The sequence below is a fragment of the Danio rerio genome, chromosome 2 (assembly GCF_049306965.1).
Source record: "Danio rerio strain Tuebingen ecotype United States chromosome 2, GRCz12tu, whole genome shotgun sequence".
Classification (NCBI taxonomy): Eukaryota; Metazoa; Chordata; class Actinopteri; order Cypriniformes; family Danionidae; genus Danio; species Danio rerio.
In genome coordinates this window covers 62,710,521-62,717,500 of record NC_133177.1, presented here as the reverse complement: position 1 = coordinate 62,717,500, position 6,980 = coordinate 62,710,521, and positions in this window count along the sequence as shown.

The following is a 6,980-nucleotide window of genomic DNA, read 5'->3' as shown; positions in this document are numbered from 1 at the left end:
TCCTGCTAATTAGTTTTGCTGAGGCCGAACTCGCTGACCTTCCTCAAAGGTCTCCGCGTCATTACTTGATTAGCTGATTGGCGGACGTGTTCCATATTTTGTTATGATGAAAAGTGTCTCGCTGACCTTGGCGGATGGAGAACAGACAGACAGACAGACGGACGGACACAACACAAGGTGAGAATCGGAGAGGCGGAGGACAGGAACTCCTTCAGTAATGAGCAGAGTGAGAGATGTGGGGGTGTGTTGGCGCAGTTTCACTCATAGAGGGCGCTGCAGTTCCTCAAACACACACACACTCACACACATACACACACGCGCTCTCTCCCTTTCTGTCAGACACACACACCCGAGGAGCTCAGGTCAAGCCAGTTTTATTTGCAAGGTGAAATTATTAAATTATTGCAACTAATGCGATTTGTCAGCCGTGTGTGTGTGTGTGTGTGTGGGAAAGAGTGAGGGAGAGAGAAAGATTTTGAGTGTGTGTGTGAGAGAGGGTAGGAAAGATAGTGTGTGTGGCATGTCAGTAAGAGAAACAGTGTGTGTATGAGCGTTTAGAAAGTGTATGTGTGTTTGTATAAAGGAGATTCGTTTATTCCATCACAGCAGAATGAACCGCCAACTTATCCAGCATATGTTTTTACGCAGCGGATGCCCTTCCGGCTGCAACCCATCCCTGGGAAACATCCATACACACTTTAGCCTACCCAATTCACCTGTACAGCATGTGTTTGGACTGTGGGGTAAACCGGAGCACCCGGAGGAAACCCACACCAACACAGGGAGAACATGCAAACTCCACACAGAAACACCAACTGACCCAGCCGAGGCTCGAACCAGCGACCCAGCGACCTTGCTATGAGGCGACAGCACTACCTACTGCGCCACTGTTGTCCTATGTTCACATGTTTATTTTGTTTGTGCTGTGCAGTGCTGTCTTTTCCTTTCTGTATCACAGTGACATGATCTGGCAACTAATTACAGCACAAATAGACAAATAAAAATTGCCATAGTTTAGATCAGAACAGCCCTCCAAAGTAGTTATTCACAACATGGCTACTGAGTAGCTAATTTGAGTCATGTCATTCTGACGCCACCGACATGTTCACTGACACAGAAACTGACTGTACGTTCACACGAAAACGGTGAGAGCGTCAAAGTAGCCGGAAGTCACTCATTTTCAATGAGAGCCGGCGGCAAGGAGCAGCGCGGTACGTCTTCGCCTGCATGGGCATCGAGTAGAGTTGAAATCAATGACTGTAAAAAATATGGACGACGCGACAGCCCTTTTTCCCATTGAACGCCTTGAGGGCAAAACGCCTGCTTGACGGGCACAAACTGTCGCAAAAGACTGCTGAAATTGGAGCCTTGACATGCGCAGAAGGACTGTCTGATGGAGCCAGAGGAGGAGCCGCGAAAATGAGCAGAGTCGAGCTTCCAACCAAACGCTTTATGTAAAATCAACCACGCCCCCCGAACTTCTCAGCATGCGTTTGCTGTCATATCAACACAAATGGATGTAATAACGTTAACAAATATGAGGGTTTTATATATTCAATCGCGCCAGCTCCAGGCCGCAACACATAACTTACTCGCGGCGTCGCGGGCTGATTCCGGCTCGCATGCGGCAGCGCCGGCTCGCTCGGCCGCCGCATCTGGCTCGATTGACTCGGGCTGGAATTGGGTAGTGAGTCCAGGCATCCGGAGTAGGTCCAGCAGAGGTAACGTTAGTCAGTCTGAGCTCTAAGAGATAAGTCTCCGGCAGGCGAGAATCTAGCTGGAACTGTGTTTTGCTATCTGGGTGGTTAGGCGTGTATCAGCAAACTAATAAAGCCCGAAAAAAGCCCTGAACTTAGCGAATAAACAGTGTTCCACCAGGATCATGTATGTCAGAAACTATAGTTTACTGCTGAACTCATTTTGTCATGGTAAAATATCACAGAAATTGAGTAATAACACTTCAGTCTCCTGCCGAAGCTCAGACGCCGCGCTTAGAGAAACTGTCAATCACAGCTGTCAATCACGATGACACGCCCAGCATTAAATTACTTCTAAAAACAAACTGTTTACAAAAATGAAGATCTGCACCTATTTCAGCACAATAACCAGTGCCTTAATCCACCAGAACTGTCTTTCTGGACATTTTATTGCAAGTGTAATATTTTTTTTTATTTGGGCTCAAGTCTCCTTCATTAACACGGAGGAGGCGGGCTTTATGACTTGTACTGCAGCCAACCCCCAGGGGGCGATCTAACGGCCGAGACCCTCACTCAAACGTAGGCTTGCGGCACACTTGGTTGAAATCAAGTCAACTTTATGGTAATGAGCTATGTCTAGGGCCAGACGGAATCAGCGGATGTTTTTTGCTATTTCTGTGGAGAATTTCGGTAAAAATCTGCGGATTTCTGTGGAATTATTTTGGGTGTATCCAGCAGATTATCATAACTAAAACCTTAATATATTAAATAAAAAGTAATAAATTGCTGAATAAAAACCAAATAAATTCAGATTTACACATTTACTCAAGTAAATAAACAGAATTAATTGATGGGCTAAAATCTGCGGAAGTCTGCGCGCGCAGATTCCGTGTGGGCCTAGCTATGACGCAGTTCAGCGGCAACCAATCAGAATGAAGACGTCCACCGCTTGATAGGAGTGCAGAGAACACAGACCTGTGAACTTTGGTTCCGACCACAGTTGTTCCCAAGGGTTTGATGATCGCGGTCGCCAGATTTCCAGTTATTTACAATGTTTTCTCACAGGAACATTCATTAAATAAGTTACTGGCGAGTTACTGATGTGCATTAATGTTATATATATTTATATTTATTTTTTTTAAAAAGCGGGAATCTCACGCGACGTGACAGTACAAAACAGTACAGCTGCTCTAGGATATTTCAGACATATGGACACATAGTTGATAAATAGAGCAAAGCCACACCACACGCAACTTGATCTTCCATTGTTATATGAATTTGATAAGAAGTGCGCAACATTTTCACGCTAGAAACATGTTTTATGCAGGAATGTAACTGATAATCTGCAACGGCTCCTTTAAATACGAGATCAATGTAGCGAGTTTTGACGCTCTCGCCGCCGGAGCTGAAGGCAGACAACGTTGTCGCCAGGGAGGCCAGAGCGACCTTGGCCGCTCTCGGTGTGAACCAAGCGGCAACCTCCTGCTCTCCCTCAGGAGGCCAATGTGAAAGTAACTGAAACTGCAATTCATTGAAATTCCGCAAGTCCTGGCTCCATAATAGAGCAACTTTACCGCCGAAAAAAAGGTGTTTACAGCCTGGGACAAAGAAAGATTTTGGTTCACAAAGCTAATATTACACTTCATGACAACTGTGAGGGGGTGAATTTTTTATAACTCATCCGTTTCCTTTATATTAAGTTTGCATAATTAAGGGCGTGGCCACTTGATTGACAGTTAGGTCTCGCTGTTCGCTGTTACGTCACCTCAGCTGACTCTGGCATATTAGCCACTGATTTCAGCATATTCATCATATTTTTGTGTTGTTTTATGTGGCTTTACACAGTCAGTTGCCTTTTGGGATTATTTCCAACAATTATCAGATGATATGGCATGCTGTGTGCACTTAATTGTGCTCACTAACCATTCACATGGCCTCCGTTTCCCATGTGAGTAAAGTTATATACTTATATACCATCTCTATACATGTATTTGTTTTATTTACTGTGAGAACATTTATCATTTATAATGTTCTTTAGAGCTGTAATGCACTCCAGATCTGTCAGATTGATCAGCTGTAGGCTCTAGATCAGTCATCTGAAGCGTTGTCATACAGTGTTATGCTGGATTTTATCAATAGTCTTACATTAACTAACACAGACTATATCTGAAGTGTTTGGAAGTAATTTGTGTTTTCCTCCTGTTGAAAAACGTCAGGAGAGCAATGTTTAGTGGCTCAGTGTATTACAGCAGTGTGTTTAAAAGTCTAAACACTTTATTGATATAGTGTACAACCAAGCACAAGTGGTCAGAACACAAACGAGTCGCAGGTGATGAAGTATTAAGCGTTCTCCCAAAGTAAAGTGTGTCTGAAGCAGGTCCAAGCTAAATGCCAGCAGGTGTCTGTAGCTCCGCCCACTCTCCGCCTCTTTGCCCTTGTTTGGTATCCCGCCGTGGGTGTGATGACGCGCGAACAAAATGCTGACGGTTGGCCACGCCTACTTGTGGCTTCTTTTGCGCTCTTCAGAAACCTATGGGTGACGTCACGGACACTACGTCCATATATTTTACAGTCTATGGTGTGAACGTACGGTAAGGATCCTGAGCAGGAGACTGGCTTTTGTAGGTTTCAATTCTGATGTGACGAATGTGCCAAAGTGACTGAGAGAAACTGTAACACATTTATTCTATGCTAAACGCAACATGGACAGGCGTGACCACAAACTACAAAGCATGTGCATGAACTTTTTTTTTCATGTGGTAAATTCAGGATCTTTTGCATTATATTTTTATTCAGAAATAGCCCAGTATAGTTACTTTTGTTGTTGTAAAATATTTGTTGAAATGTATTAATTGAAGACAACAGTACAGGCCTACAGGTATATGTAAAATTATATAGTCAATAGAAAAATCAATAAAAACTGAAAACAGCAAAAATTCTGTGTTAGGAAATATAAACATCAGAAATAAAGGAAATAAACTGCAATGCATGCATATTTTTATAAAGTATTTGATTGTTTTAGTAGTAAATGTACAAATCTTTACAAAAAAAAAAGCACTATATTTTGCAGTATTAGAATGAAAGACCAGAGAAAGCCCATGCTGTATGATCGGAAGTGAAAAAGGCTTCAGCATTTAGAACTGGAATGTGTCTCTCTTGTTTACCTGTGAACTGAATGAGTAAAAGGTGTCTTACTCCTCTGTCACATCTGCGTAGTCATACCAGCCTTTCTCATAGTAATTTTCATGAACTAGCCCACGTATGGTGCGTGATAGCCTGAAAAAGGCTGTGCAGTGCAGCACGCAGGTGCGCAATGAGGAAAAATAAACTGACTGCATCAAAACAGCACACATATTATTGTCCAATGACAAGAAATAATATAGACCGCGCCACCAAACACATGAAAACGAAAGTAACGAGTGTAGTTTAAAAAATGTAAGAAGTAGAAAGTACAGATATTTGTGTAAGAATTAGGGATGGGAAGATTATTCGATATGTATCGATACGCGGTCATGCGCGTGCACGATGCGAGTGCATCGGTTGAGCAGCAGAGGATGAATGAAATTTTGGAAGCAAATCGAGATGCATCGGTTTTTGCGAGACACAGCTTATATTTTTAATATAGAATGTATTTTTTATTTATTAACAAGTGTTGTCAACCTGTTTGTGGCGCATAATTTAAACAACCTACATAAAGTAAGCCTTAGCAACGGATTTGCGGATGTGTACACTTACACTACAACTCAGTGTATCAGGTGTGCGGATGAAGCTAGTGGAGCGCCCTCAGAAAGCGCGAGAAGCAAAACAAACATTTTATTCCCCACTGAGTTTTAAATCTAAAGTATGGCAACATTATGGATTTAAGGATGGACGACATGACAGGACAGATGCAATTTGCAAAATGTGCCGCGCATCTGTAAAATACGCGGGCAGTACGACTAATCTGAAATCTCACTTGAAGCGGCGCCACGGTGTTGTTGTGAAAGCATCTTCCAGAGTTCCTGCATCCCCGGCTTTCGCACTGCTTCAACTGTAGCTACAGTACCAGCTCCAAAAGTGGTGAAAAAAGCATTGCAAGTTTTTTTTTCCGTGTGCAACAGTTTTGTGCGCTCTACGCCAATAACGGATGTTATTGCATTGTTCATCTGCAAAGATATTCAGCCTAGTGTCACGGAGAACGAAGGTTTTAAACACCTCCTCCTGTTAATTTGTATTTAATTATAATAATAATAATAATATAATAATAATAATAATATTAATAATGATAAAAATAATGGGTGTCACGGTGGCACAGTGGGTAGTTTGACCACCTCACAGCAAGAAGATTGCTGGTTTGTTATATTTTTATTAGCCTGTTGTTTACAGTGACAGTGATGTTTGAAAGCAGCATAACACTGCTAGTTCACCACCTTAAGTTTTGAATAATCAGTGGCAAAATATATCTTTGTAAAACTCGTTTTCATAGTTGAAAAGTTAAATCACAATTCTTGTTGTGCAATGCTAAATTTATTTATGTTGAAAGAGTGCAAATATATATATTTTTTAATATATATTGCACTTATACATTCTGTTTATCTTGAAAATACTTAAATAATATGTGCTATATGTTCTAAAATGGCCCTCTACTGTAAACTGACACTCTGGCTCTGAGAGAAAAGCCAGTTTGTTGTTTGTCTTGGTTTTGCTTGGTTTATAAATAATCAAACTCATTCAATGGCACAGCATCCTCCTTCACATCATCTAATAAACTTGATCTAATTAGTTAGTGCTGAATTATCGCATTGTATCGTGATATGGGTGTGAATCGTATCGTGTTGCATCGCAATATGTCACAAATGTATCGCTAATATATCGGATCGTATTCTTTGTATCGAGATGCGTATCGGATCGGCATTATAGCTTAGATGCCCAACCCTAGTAAGAATGTAAGAAGTAAATGTAAAAAGTAGTCATAAAAATAAGTAGTGGAGTAAAGTACTGAAACCAGAAACATCTACTGAAGTACCGTAAGTATTTGTACTTTGTTGCTTCTCATCTCTGGCCACATGTGACAGTCACGTTGCATCGGTGCAGCGTCAATCAGGACAAAATTTCTAACCAGCATGCACCGCTTTAAGACAGATTTTGATTGATCTGCACAGCGCTGCATGAAGTCAAACGCACCTAAAATGTCGCTTTTGACTATCCGCTTGTTAAGTCGTGACGTACGTTATGTAAAAGCTGTAGAAATAATCAGCTTTAGTCTAATGCAAAAATAAAAAAAAAATAGTTTGCACTTTGCAG